We start from the raw sequence: 16,817 nt of genomic DNA, 5'->3' as shown, positions 1-16,817 counted from the left end.
GTGGCTGTCTCCACCTCCCCCTTACAATTCTTCCTTTTAGCCAGAGCATGGTGGTGACTGGAGTCAAGGGCAGGCAGGCTTTGTGAACGCCTGAGTCCCTAGTTCCTATCAGTTCCTATCTAGAGTGGTCAATGGTGGGATATGATGGTTATTATAGTCTAACGCAGCAGCATCAGGAGGGCGTCCAATTGTCCTAAGGCATCAATCCTCCAGATATCTGGTACCTTGTGATGCTTATTGCCCAGGAGGGCTTTTCAGAATTTATTTTATTTCATAGTTCACTTTTGTATGCTGCTTTCCCACATAAACATGTCCAGAGCAGCTCACATCACTGCAAAACAAAACAAACACCAATCAATACATTGCAATAGTGGTCTAAATGCTGGTTCATTTCAAAACATAGTGTGACAACAAAAAAATCGTTTTGATCATATTTGTTAAAACATGTTAAAGTACTCATAAAATAAACTCTCAAACTTTGAAACATATAAATTGATATCATTTAGGAAAAATATATAAGCTGGAATAGGATATGACGAACATTGACAGTGCAGTCGGATATTAACGATATAACCAGCAATTGGTACATGGAGTACAGTGGTACCTTGGGTTAAGAACTTAATTCGTTCTGGAGGTCCGTTCTTAACCTGAAACTGTTCTTAACCTGAGGTACCACTTTAGCTAATGGGGCCTTCTGCTGCAGCTGTGTGATTTCTGTTCTCATCCTGAAGCAAAGTTCCTAACCCGAGGTACTATTTCTGGGTTAGCGGAGTCTGTAATCTGAAGCGTCTGTAACCTGAGGTACCACTGTGCTAGCAAATAAAGTGCATAACATTTTTTTCGTAGAAGTTAAAATTTAAAGTGCGCGCAGTTCCTAGCTGTACTCTTACACTGAGAATACTGAAGGGCAAAGTTTTGTTTGTCATAACTGGGAGATTTCCACAATGGTCTTGTGAATATATGCTTGCAACACAAAAGAATCTCCTCTAGGAATATAAGAACCTGTCCTTGTACCACTGACCCATCTAGCCCAGTCCTGCCAACACAGGTTGGCAGCAGCCCTCCAGGGTGTTCCAGGCTGGGGACATTCCCAGATATACATAGAGAGGCTGGGCATTGAACTTGGGACTCTACACTTGGAAAGCATATACTGTATTTTTCGCTCCATAAGGCGCACCTGACCATAAGGCGCACCTACTTTTTTTTTGGGGGGGGGGAATTCAAGAAAAGAAATATTATTTAAAGGGAGCGCTGAGCAGAGCCTGTATGCATCCCAGGCTCTGCTCAGCGTTCCCTTTCATGAGCTGAGTGGAGCGTGTGTGTGGCGCTTGCAGGCTTTCCCCTGAGGAGCTGCCCTTCTCCCTCCTCAGGGAAAAGCCCCCAAGAGCCACACACACACTCCGTGCAGCTCTTTAAAGGGAGTGTGGCTCTTGGGGGCTTTTGCGGGAGGTGGGAGAGCTTTGCAAAAGCCAGGGATAGCTGTGCGAAGCCTCCCCAGGGCAGCAGGATGAAGGCTCCCCACTGCCCTGCGGAGGCTTCGCGGGCTACCCCAGAGCTGCTCAGGAGCTTGTCAGGGCTGGTGGGGGAAGCCTGGGTCCCCCCCCAGCCCAAAAAGCAGCTTTATTATTTGGTGTACAGCGCTCTACACCCAAATCCTGGTTCTCATAAACAAACCACAGCATAGATTTAGCAAAAAGTACTTGATGTACTCCTCCTTCCCCAAGAGCATTAGTAATCCAGCATGGGCCCACAATGTATTTTTATGCCTATTTATATTTTTGTGTTTGATTGACTTTTTAAAAAACACTCACACACAAAGTGGACTTTGTTGTGTAATTTATTGAGGCTTTGGCTCGGTCTGCGCGTCACAGTACGCTGCTTGAGGGCTACATCTACGAGCTGCCCCCAAGTGAAGCAGCTGACTCTCAAACTCCCCCCTTCCTCTCCTGCAGTTGCTGGAAGGACTTCTGCAGCATATTGTTCCACTTTCCACAAATCTTGGTTTGCAAATTGCAAAGTAGGGGGGTTGTGGCTTAAAACAAACCCTTATCAATTTCAAGGCAAGCCAGTTTCAAGCTATGAGTTCCGAAGCTGGCTTATTCAACCCGTTTGTTCTTAAGGCAGACGTGCTCTGGCTTGTGGGCAATAAACCGGGATTTGTGGAAAACAGAACAAATCTCTGAAGAAGTCTTCCCCTCTTGCTCTTGTGGAAGCATGCAAGTCCGCACTTGGACTCCTTCCAGCTGCATGCATGTAGCACTAAACGATGGTTAAGCATGGGTGAGCCTGTCCACTATGGAGAAAAGTAGGATTTAAAAAAAAAATATTTTTTGAAAGGAAAAAGAAGTGAACTGAATTAAACCTGAATTTTCCCCGGGGTGGTAGTGTGGTGTGGTTGAGCTCATCCCTTTTTGGGTTTTTTGTTTTAGCCGGAATGTGGATGTTGTGGTGTGATGCTATTCCTGTCAGCTTGCTATTTTACATTCCGGCCTTTCAATTGGTTGTAAACCACAGGCGATCCGTTTCGTAAAAAATTTGCTTGGAAAATGGCAAAACGATAAAAACGAAACCTTCCTCATTTTTATTTTTTATTTTTTGTTTCTTTTTAAACCTCCAGTTGCACTAGGATGACTCTTTTTTATGACTTGGGACTAGGAGTGGAGATTTATAAGCCACTGAACAAATACTCATGTCCCCTCCTAATTAGTTGCTTGTGCCGTTGCCATAGAAACCTTGTTGGAAACAACCGGTAGATAGGCTTGTACAGCAAGGGAGTGACGAGATGGGAGTGTTGAGTCATGGAGCCATCAAGGTGTTGGTTGTTATTATTAAAAAGCACATAAATATAACTGCCGAATGGGCACGATATTAGAGAGCTCTTTCTTCATACCTGTTGATGTATAATGCCTTTCTCCATTTAGTTAGGCCTATAGACATGCCTTTGGCTAGGGCTTGACCCTAACCTTGCAACCATCCAAATTTCAGAGGTCCTTCCCCAGTCTTGTAGCAACGCAAAGTTGTAGAAATGTCAGGATTTGAGGGGAGACGCTTGAGCCACATGCTGTTATGCCTTTTATTTATTCTACCTGTGTTGCAGATATGGGGAGGGAAGGGGCTGAGGCAAGAGTGTCTGGCTTAAGGGAGAGAAAGTGACCATGTGTCCATTTGGGGCGGAGGCCACCTGTTTTCTGTGGACAAACCCTCTTGTAGTTTTGGGTATTCAGAAGGACAAAGGGTGCCTTTAAATGGAATGGCAGTAGGGGTGAGGAATGCCACAGAGGTGAAGCAAGGGCATTGCTTGGTGGCTTAACTTGCAATTTCCTTGTTAGTTTAAAGTCTAACCCTGCGTATTGTTTTTTTGTATTTTCATTTCCTCTGTTTGAGTCAGGAGTGTGGGGTGGGGAGGTCAGAGGTGGGTCATTTTGAAGACATCTTTCCCCCTCCTCCCAAGAGAAATGAGCACATGGTGTCTTGGAAGCAAACAAGCCATAGGTTCCTTATGTTCTTCCCCATTAACCACTCCCACAGCAGCACAGGAGATGATGAGAAATAGTTGGCATGCGTCAATCAAAAGGAACCCAACTAGCTTTAAAATGAACTCATTTTAAACTATATTTAAAGCAACCCCCCATAATAAGAACCATGGGAATTGTAGTTTATTCCTCAGAGCTACAATTCCTAGCACCCTTAACAAACTACAGTTCCTATTATTATTATTATTATTATTATTATTATTATTATTATTGAAAATTTGCTTTAGATGTATCATATGTATGCAGCCTTAATAAGATGAGATTGCAATATGACATCTCTCTCTGTGTGTTTTCTTTTCTTTTTCATGGAAGAACATACAACTCTTGGCTTTCTTTGCTTTGAGATTGCTTTCAATGAAAAGAGGGCTTGAAATAAGCTGGGAACTAGCTACCTGGGGCTATCCAGTGCAGTGATTTCTTTTTTTTTATCCAAGAGATTGCAGATGGAAGACAGGCGTTAACAATACAGCTTTAATCAGCAGAATTCAAGCCAGCAGTTTGTACAGCATCAGACTCTTGCTTTTCCTCTGCTTCAACAGCTCCATGTGACTAGGGCATGTCCACAAATTACAGCCCTTTAAGAAAGCGTTGACATGGTGCCCCAAATTAAGGGAACGTCTCTAAAATACAAACTACTGTCATCACAATAAGCTCTCAGGGTCCTTTCAAGCCTCAGAACACAATAAAAGTGAGTAGCGCCAGTCCTGTACAGTAGATTACAATGGCCAGATCTGTTTAAATCTTATTTAGGAGTTTTGTATTCTGTCCTTTGCCAATGGGCCTCAGAGTGGTTTCTATCAACAAATATATATTTAAGAAATACAACAGAATACAAATAAAATATAATTCCAGCCTTCAGAACAGAATACAAATAAAATAAAACTCCAGCCTTCAGAAAAAAAGGAAGCTTTAAGTTCACAAATTGTATAAAATCCGGCTGCTGAGAGTCTTGGCCTGATCAGCAGATCAGTATGTGATTACATTTGTTTCTTTGGACTGGGGGAGCGGGAATTATGTTAATTTTGAAATGTTTGTTTTCTAAATCTACCCCCCTTTTTAAACCATTGAAACCCTACTTCTGCTCCCCTCTGTCTTTGGTTGCTCCCTTGTCTGTTGACAATTCCTTCTAATTGTACAGGGCATTTACATGAAAACAGGATCCTTGTTGCTTAGGATTTAATCTGCTCCTGCTGCTTATTCTCCATCCCAACTTCCCAAGAGATTGGTTACTTAGGTAGCAGGCCAGCAAAAAGGCCTGGGTTGGGTTGGGGGCAGGAAGCAGCAGCTCCTTTTAAAATTAAACCGAGTCTTTGCCGCTGAGTTGTAAGTGTGTGTGCTTTGGGTCCTCTGTGTCCAATCTACCTGCTCCGGGAATAACAGGGAGGAAGAACCTTGGTCTCCTTATCTGGCAGTTGCGTAAGTAAATCCCTCCCCACCTCCAAAAAGTAAACAATTGGAGAGGAATGCTCATAAATCTGCTTCTTAACTGTTCTTTTTAAAAACTCTGGGAGCGTCACATTCCAATCCAGTGTCCGTAGGCTAGTCGTCTCCCCCCACCCCCCCTTTTTTTTTGGAGACAAGAAGTCTTCAAGCATTGGGTTTCAAACACCAAAGGTTACGCATTCTGAAAAGGGGGAGGCATAAGAGAGATTGCAGGACCACGTTGTTGTGCGGTGGATACTGGAATCTTAATTGGCCACATTCATGCCATACCTTTAAAGCACCATGATGCAATTCTCTTTAAGCATGGCTTCCACCCAAAGAATTATGGGAATTGTTAAGGGGGCTGAGAGTGGTCAGGAAGCTCTCAATTCCTTACGGAGAGGTGCAGTTCTCAGAGTTCCCTGTGAATCGGAAAATTGTAGCTCATTAAGAGGGGGTAGGGGTCCCATAATAGTGCTCAATGCTCTTAACAAAACACATCTCCCAGAAGTCTGTGAGGGAAGTTCTTCAGATGTATTGTGTGAATGTGGCCTTTTAATTGTGTGTTGCAAAAGGATTCTAGCCCTGAGGCTAAGGTGCCATTGCTTTGGTGTTGGGAGTACAGTGGTAGCGCAAGGAGAAAGGGTACATATATTGTATGCTGTGTTGATGTTTTCCCATGGCAGGTGTCAGGAACCTACAACATCCTCCCTGGCCATTGGCTGTACTTCCTGGGGGCTGATGGGAGTTGTTGTTGAGCAGAAATTGGGAGGGGCAGAGGTTCCCCCCTCTTCCCCTAGGCTTAGAGAAAGCAATAATGTGACAGGTGGAGCATTGGTGGACGTTTATAATAACAAGGCCCTATGAGGGACTGGACCACGTAAAACAAAGCAAAAGGTTGCTTTTTAGGTGTTTGGCTGAAGTTGAGATGGAGGGTAAGCTTCAACCTAACACCATGTGTCTTCCAAAGCTAAGAAGCTGCCTGATGCCAAGTCAGATTATTTGTCCGTCTAGGCCAGGCTTCCTCAACCTTGGCCCTCCAGAAGTTTTGAGACTACAATTCCCACCATCCCTGACCACTGGTCCTGCTAGCTAGGGCTCATGGGAGTTGTAGGCCAAAAACATCTGGAGGGCCAAGGTTGAGGAATCCTGGTCTAGGCCAAATGGTGGCCCTCTGGATAGTGTTGCTGTACTACAAATCCCATCAACCCCAAGCAGCATAGCAAATGGTCAGAGATTATGGGAGCTGCAGCCTAACAGAATCACTCAATTTAGCCACCCTGCTGTAGGCTGATACTGTCTCCACTGGCAGAAGCTTTTGGCAGAGGTAGTTCCCATCACCTTTTTGTTTGAACTGGAGATGCCAGCGCATCATTCATCATTATTGCTCAGGGCACATTGGGGTTTTCCAGAGGAGCAGCTCTGGAAGTGGCATTGATTGGACACAGAAATTCAGCTTATTATAAGTTTGTAAAACTTACGCCGAGGTGCACTGTGTGGGTAATGACTGCTAAAATCCTAGAAGTCAAAGAGGGAGCTGAATAATATTTCCATTGCGTCTGCTGTTTGCATAGGTATCCTAGCCCTCCTCTTTGTGCACCCATGACTATTAAAGACTGAATAAATTATTTAAAACTCTTAAGAATTGCTGATTTGCATAGTTTTATACAGGGTTCAAAATTCAGATAATTCAGACATAATTTGATCTGCTTGGCCACAGTTATTTTAATCATCGTTAGAATTTGCTTTCTGTTGAGAGACGTTACAACAGCTGCTACTTCTGGCTTAGTCAAATTGCTAATTGCTTATAAGCTTTACCTAATAAATCCCCTTTGTGGCATGGTAATTTATAAGAGATCACTCATGGTAATGGAGTGTTTCTTTCTTACTGCATACTTAACAAATAGGGTGGCGGCAGCGTTCGAAATTCACCAGGCGCCAGGCACATTTTGCATCTGTCTGTAAACCACTTGGAACCAAGTAAAGATGCCCGGAAGTGATGCGGGTGGCGTTGTGGGTTAAACCACAGAGCCTAGGACTTGCCGATCAGAAGGTCGGCGGTTCGAATCCCCGCGACGGGGTGAGCTCCCGTTGCTCGGTCCCTGCTCCTGCCAACCTAGCAGTTTGAAAGCACGTCAAAGTGCAAGTAGATAAATAGGTACCACTCCGGGGGGAAGGTAAATGGTGTTTCTGTGCGCTGCTCTGGTTTGCCATGCTGGCCCTGTGACCCGGAAAAACTGTCTGTGGACAAACGTCGGCTCCCTTGGCCAATAAAGCGAGATGAGCACCGCAACCCCAGAGTCGGTCACGACTGGACCTAATGGTCAGGGGTCCCTTTACCTTTAATGATGCCCGGGCGCTAGGATGGCTCCTGACATCGTTACTGTCTGTAGGTGCATGCCTGGGGATCCTTGGATCATGACTGTTTTCACACACTAGCAACACATCCTGTAGACTTCTATCAGTTATACCTTATCTGCACAATCAGAATGCATTTCAGGAAACAAAAAGTCCTATTGAAAAATACGGCTTTCGAGCCATCTGGCTCTGAGATGGCAACTTGGCATTCTGTTGTGGTGACTGCAGCCCTGGTTTAAGGAGCTACTTGGCGCCTTGCTTATATCTCCTGAGTTTCTAACACTGGGTGGGGGAAAGAGAAGTTATTGTGTCTGGGAGATATGAAACTGAACCATAGTATCAGGATTTGGCTCTGGGGCTGAGTAGTTCCTTCTGCCTTCTTTTCATTCTTGTGAAATCACCCCATCCCACCTCCTCTGATTCACCTCTACCTTGATTTGATACTACATAGGACTAATTGCTAACCTTGCTTCAGAGCAGGTTTCCTCAAACTTGGCCCTCCAGATGTTTTTGAGACTACAATTCCCATCATCCCTGACCACTGGTCCTGCCAGCTAGGGATCATGGGAGTTGTAGGCAAAAAAAAATTTGGAGAGCCGAGTTTGAGGAAGCCTGCTTTAGAGCATCCCTAAAACCTAAGTTCATTTTGATTCTGCTCTGAATTCTGAAACCCTGAGTCTAGATTTACATTTGCATGGCATTGTTGACATCCATCTGCACTCCACTGTCTCTCGAGGCACTCCCCAAAGTGCAAGGCTGGACAGTGTGTAATCCTGGGCTGCCCAGATAAGACCCCTCTTCTGCCTTGCTGATGTGGTCCAATGGAAAGCAAGAGCAGTACATTTAGCACCAGTTATGCCAAGCTAACTCACTTGTAGCTGTTGCTGCCCCTTGACCAAGTTCTCATTGTTAGTGGTAAATCCCTGCCTGGAGCTGTGCTCACCTGGTTGAAGAGGGCCCTTCCATGTGAAAAGGTTCCTTGCACATAGAAACCTAGTGTGTCAGGGATTCTGTCACGATAGTTTTCTATTCGGAGGCAATTTTGTGTGTGCAGAGGAGCAGTTCGTGTGAGTCCTTCCTGCAAAATGTGCAGCCAGAAGTAGTAAGCTCAGTCAAGGCTGGGGCGTTAGTATGCATTTACCAATTGGGTGAGAATTTCCCTCAGGAAACATTTAAAACTGTCTCATAGCGCTTTCCCTTCAAATTTTGATTAGGTCTTAATTTACAGTTAAAGGTGATTAAAATATCTGGGGCAGATTTTATTGCACGAGAATTACTGTTGGGTAAAGTTGAATGGTGGGTTTGTACCCTTTTGGCTTTCAGAAAGTTCTTGCGATTGTCCCTTTAAAAATAAATAATTGATATATCTTTATGTCACCAAAAAGCAGCAGCCACAAATGCAAGTGTTGCCAAACTTCAAGGTTTGCAGAAGTACAAAACACCTTAGAACAACAACAACGACTTCCAGGTTATATTTATAAATAAATTAAATCTTTTAAAAAATATTTCTACCTCAACCCTAATAATAATAATAATAATAATAATAATAATAATAATAATATATTTTCCCCCAGGGAATATGAATTAAACAACCCAACTTTTGTTCTGTGTGTGTGTGTGTGTGTGTGTGTGTGTGTGTGTGTGTGTTTAATCTTAATTTTCATTCTGTTTTGTTTTTCTTTCTTCTTATGTGCTAATAAAGTGAATGTTTTGTTTAAATACAAAGATGTTGAATTAATAAAGGATCAACATATATGCCAAACAGTTAAATAGACTAGTCATTGTATTGTTGGTAAGTTCCATGTTTTCTGCTTATGCACAATGTTTTCTCTTTTCTCTAGGGCTCTGCCATCATTTATGGTGATCTGCTGTGCCTGATTCTTGGGGTTTGGCAGAAGTTGCTGGAGCTTGCATGCTGCTTCATGCAGTTACAGTAAGTTAAAAAACACACACACATAATAATCTGTACCTTTTTATGGAGATTTCCAATTGACCTGACACCACAGAATGCTAGAGTAGATAGCCTGTTGTCTGACCCCACAGGTCTCTTACATTCTCAGATGCTCATGCTGTAATGGATGTAATGAGCTGGGATCCAAAGTTGTGTCCAAGGGGATTACACAGGGAATGCAAGTCCTGTTCAAAGTAGACCCATTGAGTCAGATTCAACCAAGTTGCTATGCAAGTCCCACTACCACAACTGCACATTTCTCCCCCTGCCTCTCCCCAAATGCTTGGAAGTATCAGGAAAATCCCCCAGAACAGAATTGGGGGTGAGGAGGGAGAACAAAAAAAAAAAAAACCCATAAGAGGCTGCTGGATCAGGCCAATGGCCCATCTAGTCCAGGATCCTGTTCTCACAATGGCCACTCAGATGCCTGGGGAATAAATCTTCAAGCACAACAGCCCTCAGCCCTCTGTGGTTTCTAGCAAACTGGTGTTCAGAAGCATTACTGCCTCTGTCTGCCTGTGAAAGAAGGGAGATTGTTTTGTCTGGTGAGCAGAAATGCTTATGCTGATGGAACGATCTCCTTAGTAAGCTTTTAAAAATTTATTGTGACACCAACTTCCACCTAAAGAAATAAAGCAACGTGGCTTAATTTAGGTCCATTCATTTCAATGTGTCTGCTGTAACTTGGATACAGCCCATTGACTTTGACATGCTCAGTGTTGATTTTTGGCTCTTGAGCAGCAGAACAGCTGGATCACACATTGCTTTGGGAAGCCCCTCCTCCCCGCCGTGTGTCTGAAAAATCTTTTGTTGTGTGACATTGGGGGGACTATTATCAATGCCAAGCCTAAAGCACACCCCCACCCCAGGTGTATGGAAATTGCAGGACTCCATCAGGCCTCGTCTCCAGTCTCTTGGAAGCCCACTTCCACCAGAAGAGGGGATGGCCAACAGCTCAGATGGCTTTAAAAGACAAATTCAGTGACTACTAGCCAGGATTGCTTTGCATGACCCCCAGTGTTGGAGGGAGAGTGCCACTGAATAACAGTTGCTTGCATTCTGCTTGCAGATTTCCCGTAGGTATCTGGTTGGCCACTGCGAGAATATGATGCAAGACTGAATGGACCATTGGTCAGATCCAGCAGGGCTGCTCTTAAGTACCGTATTTTTCGCTCCCTAAGACGCACTTTTTCCCTCCTAAAAAGTGAGGGGAAATGTGTGTGCTCCGTGCGGCTCTTGCGGGCTTTTCCCCAGGAGGGAGAAGGGACTGACACGGCCAGTCAGTCCCTTCTCCCTCCTCGTAGAAAAGCCCACAGGAACCGCACGCTCCTTAAAGGGTGCGCGGCTACTGTGGGCTTTTGCGGGAGGTGGGGGTATTGCCATAGCCGTGCGAAGCCCCTCCTGCCAGGAGAGGCTGCGCGCGGCTATGGCTTCTTCCTGTCCACTGCTCTTTGGGGCTTTGGGGGGGGGGGGGATAAGATTTTTTTTCTTGATTTCCCCCTCTAAAAACTAGGTGCGCCTTATGGTCCGGTGTGTCTTATGGAGCGAAAAATACGGTACTTAGTCTTCCAGGCGTGGCAAGATAAATCTTGCTTCAATGCACTCAATGTAACTAATCCTTGTGAATTTGCACTTTGTTTTTTTTTTTTTAATATTTTTTATTACATTTTCAAATACACAAACAAGAATATAGATTCCACAAAGAAGAAATAAAGAAAACAAATAAAGAAAAAATAAAAAATTCCAATTTCAGAAATATTTTTGCATAACCAATCGGACTTCCTCACATCTCCCCTACCATGCATTCTTTACCATAAAAATGTCAGCAAATTATTACCTTTTTTCACATCTTAATTTGTACCTTTCAAATGTTTTAAATTTAAAATACTCTTTGTCAGTTACTTGTAGCTTAAATCACCCTTAGTAATACTTTAAATTTCATCCTTTTCTTGCTTTTAACTTAATTTCCTGTTTCAAAAATCTATTCGCTGAAGCCCAAACTTCCAAATCGTGCAGTTTTTAACATTCATACAACTTATAGTATTTTTGTAAATAGTCCTTAAATTTTTTCCAGTCCTCCTCCACCGCCTCTTCTCCCAAGTCTCGGATTCTGCCAGTCATTTCAGCCAGTTCCATGTAGTCCATCAATTGCATCTGCCACTCTTCCAATGTGGGTAGATCTTGTGTCTTCCAGTGCTTTGCAATAAGTATTCTTGCTGCTGTAGTTGCGTACATAAAAAATGTTCTATCCTTCTTTAACACCTTCTGGCCGACAATGCCCAGGAGGAAGGCCTCTGGTTTCTTGGGAAAGGTATACCTAAATACCTTTTTTAGCTCATTATATATCATTTCCAGAAGGCCTTCACTTTTGGACAAGTCCACCAGAGGTGAAAGAATGTCCCTTCAGCCTCCTTACACTTTGCACTGAATTTGCACTTTGAAATACTTGTTACTGCTTTAAACAAAAAACAAAACCCTGCAGTTTTCCAAAAAGCATTTAAACAGAACAGAAGTATGTTCTTGCGTTGGATGTTAGCTTCAGAATATTTTGCCCCTGGCTGTACCTTATTTCACCCACCACCGACCACATTGCTGGGCCAAAAGTGGAATTGGTTAGTTGGTTTTCCAGCCTGTCTGACCTCTGCTTATTTCAGCTAAAACCACTTCCTCCCCCCTATTTCTTAAGTGTTGAGTGGGAGGGAATGTTTATAGAGGGAGAACAGTGAGATAAATGCACACATACTCCCATAATCTCATACGTGCACCTCATTCTCCATGTGCTTATGTCTTCAAACAGCACCACTCTCACACACAAAATCGAGGTACAGTGGTTTAAGAACAGCTTAGTTTATGAACAACTTGGATTAAGAACGCTGCAAACCTGGAAGTAGGTGTTTTGGTTTGTGAACTTTGCCTTTGAAGCAGAACATATTCTGCTTCCTGTTGAGTGTGTTCCATTTGAAAAATGAGTCCCCCGCTGCTATGGGAAAGCACGCCTTGGTTTAAGAATGCTTTGGTTTAAGAATGGACTTCCGGAACGGATTATGTTCGTAAACCAAGGTACCGCTGTACCGAAGTGCAGAACACGTTAGAACAGAAAACCAGAAATGTTGGTGCTCAAGATGGAGAATCCAAATGGTGCCTTTTCTCTCTATGGATATAGTTCTCAGAGTGGTTGAGTAGTCAGTCCCTCTTCGCAGTGAACTCTGGGAACTGTAGTTCCGTGAGGGGAATAGAGTGTCTCTTAACAGCTCGCAGCAACTGTAACAAACTGCAGTTCCCCAAAATGCCATGATACTGTTTTCAGAGTGGTACCTCGGGTTAAGTACTTAATTCGTTCCAAAGGTCCGTTCTTAACCTGAAACTGTTCTTAACCAGAAGCACCACTTTAGCTGATGAGGCCTCCTGCTGCCGCCACGCTGCCGGAGCACAATTTCTGTTCTCATCCCGAAGCAAAGTTCTTAACCTGAAGCACTATTTCTGGGTTAGCGGAGTCTGTAACCTGAAGCGTATGTAACCCGAGGTACCACTGTATAGTGCAAACGATCTCTGGTACAGCATTACTGGGGCTTCCCAGTTGGAACATATCACAACAAACACTTGGTGCGGCTGTATTCTGAACAAGATGGAAGTTGTTTAGTTGTCTTAAGCAACTATTGAGTTGCTGCTTTATTTTCCAATTTGAAAGCAGATAGAACAAGGCTATGTTTGGAAAGGGCCACTGCATAAAAATAGTCACAGAATAGAGTTATCTAGCTTTGGCTTTCAGTTCCGCATACCTTTCTGAAAAGTAGATTGAGTCATCGCGGGCAGGCAATTGTGTATTCTCCGTTCAGCTATGTGCATCAATACTTGTGGTAAAACAGTGAGCATTGTGTTACAGATTCTGGACAAGGGAAAGAGGCTTATGACGAGGGTGAGCTCAGTCAGTATTATTAGAGCCAGCTGATAATCCTTTTACACACCCGTTACCGCATCGACAATATTTCTGTTTTATCCGAAACGAGAGTGCAGAAAGGGCGAGAATGGTGAGTGGCAGACAGTTGCTTCCTGGCAGGGTTTCTAAAATGGTGTTTGTGGGAGTGGGGTCTTTTGCAGAGTGGACAGAAGTGGAATGGAGGAGAGGAGCAAGACGCCTGGATTCAAAGAGGAGGAAAGCTGTTGCTGTCCTCCCTTCCCTCAGAGGATGGCCAATAAGATGTCTATAGGGGTTATTTACTTCTCGTCCCTGTTTTGTCTGCTTCCAGCACTTCCTTGGATGAGGGAGCTGGAGGCTGCATTTCTAGGAATTTTGAGTGAGGCGTGTTGAAAACTTTGCAACATTTCTTCCTGGAACCACTTTGAGCTATTTGCAGAAAGATTATTTTTAGGCGCAGGGGAAGCTGCCTTTGTACTGACCATTGGTCCATCTTGCTCAGTAGGTTCACAGCAGTTGGCAGCAGATCTCCAGGACTGGGAGATGCCAGGGACCTTCTGAATGCAAAGTGAATCCTCTACCCTCTGAGCTTTAGCTCTTCTCTTTCAAGTTCTCGTTCTCTCACCCCACCCTCCAGTTGTTGTTGTTTTTAAAACTGATTTGCTTAGGAATTCCTATCCTCTTCTGTACCAGTCTTGCAATTCTGGAGGTGCTGTTCCTGCTAGTTGTGATGAGGCAGCAACCAGTCACTGTGGCTATTAATGACTTGAGTGGACAAATGGTCTCATGCAGTATAAAGCAGTTTCCTATATTCACATGTTCCTAAGAAGTACCGTATTTTTCGCTCCATAAGACGCACCAGATCATAAGAAGCACTTAAGTTTTTGGAGGAGGAAAACAAGAAAAAAAAATATTCTGAATCCCAGAAGCCAGAATAGCAAGAGGGATCTGGCTTATGGGATAGCCTCTTGCTGTCCTGGCATATGGGATAGTCATGCACAGCCTGTCCCGGGCAGCGGGATGAAGGCCCCACCAAGAGCTGCGCTCCCTTTAAAGAGTGCACACATGCTCCACGCAGCTCTTTAAAGGGAGCGCTGAGCAGAGCCTCCCGCCTGCATTCGCTCCATAAGACGCACACACATTTCCCCTTTTTAGGAGGGGAAAAGTGCGTCTTATAGAGCGAAAAATACGGTATCTAATGGCAGGTTGAAGAGGATGGACATTTAAGCTGTGAAAGAGAGCTTCTTGGGAAGTTGATGATGAAATTGAGGCGGTTGGCCCTATTAAGAACATCTTAGCAAGCTTAACTGAGTTGGTTTTAAATATAAATTAAATCTGCCTATAGTTGCATATGCATAGAAAGCAATTTGCGTAAGGAAAAATACTTCTGTTTTTAGCTATGTTACTGCCAGTGCCATCTTAGAAGAGGCATTCTGCCCTGCCTGTCCGTGAGAGGGGGTTACCTTTTGTAAAAGTGCACATTCTACCTATGTGTTTTTTATGTTAAGATTTGTTTGATACAAGTCATTTTTAAAGCCACCTTCCTGATTTTAATTAGTCAACCCGATTGTTGCAGCCCTAGTTGGTACCTTGCACAGAGGAGATGAAATAGGGTTGCGAAATCATAGCAGTGATGCTGTATGGGTTCATGAAGTGTCACTGTTGGGTGAAATGGAGCTAAGGAATTGCAGGAGAGGGCTTGTGCATGCACAGTTATGTGTGCTCACTAAGATGTGCTGAGCATCACTGAGAAGAGAGGTAGGCTAGAGCAGTGTTTCCCAACCTTGGGCCTCCAGCTGTTTTTGAACTACAATTCCCATCATCCCTGACCACTGGTCTTGCTAGCTAGGGATGATGGGAGTTGTAGTCCAAAAACAGCTGGAGGACCAAGGTTGGGAAACACTGGGCTAGAGTGCTGGGGAATCCAGTGTGGTGTAGTGGTTAAGAGCAGTAGACTCGTAATCTGGTGAACCGGGTTCGTGTCTCCGCTCATCCACATTCAGCTGCTGGGTGACCTTGGGCTAGTCACACTTCTCTGAAGTCTCTCAGCCCCACTCACCTCACAGAGTGTTTGTTGTGGGGGAGGAAGGGAAAGGAGAATGTTAGCCGCTTTGAGACTCCTTCAGGTAGTGATAAAGGGGGATATCAAATCCAAACTCCTCCTCCTCCTCCTCTTCTTCTTCTTCTTCTTCCTCTTCCTCTTCCTCTTCCTCTTCCTCTTCCTCTTCACTTGTCTTTTCTAAGTACTGTATAATCCAGTTTCAGCCCAGACCAGCTCCTGTTGTATCTGCTGCCTGGCTACATTCTGGGTGGTGCAGTGCAATTCCCTTTGCGGGAGACAGGATACTGCTGGGGAACATACCCTGGTGCTCTGTGAGTGTTGCACGGAGCACATCTTAAGAGTTGACGGCTCTCATCAGGAAGCCAGAAACTCAGATTGCAATTTAAACACGGAAGAGATCACTTTGTGGAGCTCCTCTCAAAACAGTTCTAAAGAAGGCACAGGCGTGCCTTGCTTTTAACTTTAGTGCAGCCTTTTTGTAAAAACATTGTCTGCTTTAAAAAGCAGCCTTATTTATTTTCCTTCATGTCTGTATTTTGTTAATGACGTTGGCCTGTTTTGGGTGTCTTGTACCCTGATGACTTGCTGAGTCTTCCACCAGCAGGTCTGAGCTTGAGCTCCTTAATCGAGAGGTCTGGAGGGTGGCAGCATGAGAACAGGCCTTCTCTGCAGTGGCTCCCCGTCTGTGGACTGCTCTCCCCAGAGATGTTCGCCTGGCACCTTCATTATAAACCTTTAGTTGCCAGTCAAAAACATTCCTTTTTAACCAGGCCTTTGGTTGACCTGATCAATATCCCATACCCTTTTAAAATGTGGCTCTTTTTGTAGGGGGGCATTATTGAGTTATTGCTTTTATTTTAATTTTATATACTGTGACCTTTTTATGTGAACTGCTTCTGAGACTTCCTGATATAGGGCAGTATATAAATTAAATAAATCAGCAGCAGCAGCAGCAGCAGCAGCATTCTTCTCCAGTGTCTTATCTTCAGTATGATCTGTTCCCAGGGATTTTGAAAGTATCGCACTTTTCTGTGAAGGGTGCCCAACGAGCCAATGGAAGTTACTAGAGGCTGACCTCTTCTGTATCTCTTCAAAACAACAACAGCATTCAGTATTCTCCAACACTGCAGCTCCACTGGCACAACACAGCTTTTTGTGCACATCAAAACTTCCTCTTCCTTTTCTTTCCTCTCCAGATGGGGGAACCTCTGGAGCAGATTTGGGAGTAGGGGTGGCATACATACATACATGCATGCATGATGCTATTCATATGCCACCTTTCCATAGTTAAAACCATGCTCAAGGTGGCGTACAAGATGGGGGAAAAAACATAATTACAAACATAACAAAAGCAGTAATAAACAGTAAAACATCCAAAAAGACACAACCAAATTAAACAATTTCTACTATGTTTTTATATATGCTGAAGGCTGCCCATAGTGACTGGGGCAACCCGGTCAGATGGCCGGGTTACAAACGGTGTTGTTGTTGTTGTATTTTATTTTTATTATTAAATCATAAAAAGGTATAAAATAAAGATACAAAAATAATATCAAAACCAGCAACAGCAACAAC

The 16,817-nt window shown here is 43.9% G+C and overlaps 1 protein-coding gene across 6 annotated transcripts in view; it reads left to right on the top strand.

The window, feature by feature from the left end:
* AKAP13 (A-kinase anchoring protein 13) overlaps nucleotides 1-16,817 on the top strand; it is a 245,561-nt gene that overhangs the window by 51,483 nt on the left and 177,261 nt on the right. For all 6 annotated transcript variants that reach the window (XM_077918966.1, XM_077918969.1, XM_077918967.1 and 3 more), the window contains exon 2: nucleotides 9,155-9,246. The gene's annotated coding sequence lies outside the window, so the exon portion shown is untranslated. The remainder of the gene's footprint in view (nucleotides 1-9,154; nucleotides 9,247-16,817) is intronic.

The sequence above is a fragment of the Podarcis muralis genome, chromosome 14 (assembly GCF_964188315.1).
Source record: "Podarcis muralis chromosome 14, rPodMur119.hap1.1, whole genome shotgun sequence".
In the NCBI taxonomy this organism is placed as follows: domain Eukaryota; kingdom Metazoa; phylum Chordata; class Lepidosauria; order Squamata; family Lacertidae; genus Podarcis; species Podarcis muralis.
The sequence above is the reverse complement of the archived record's forward strand: the minus strand, read 5'-3'. Positions and strand labels throughout refer to the sequence as shown.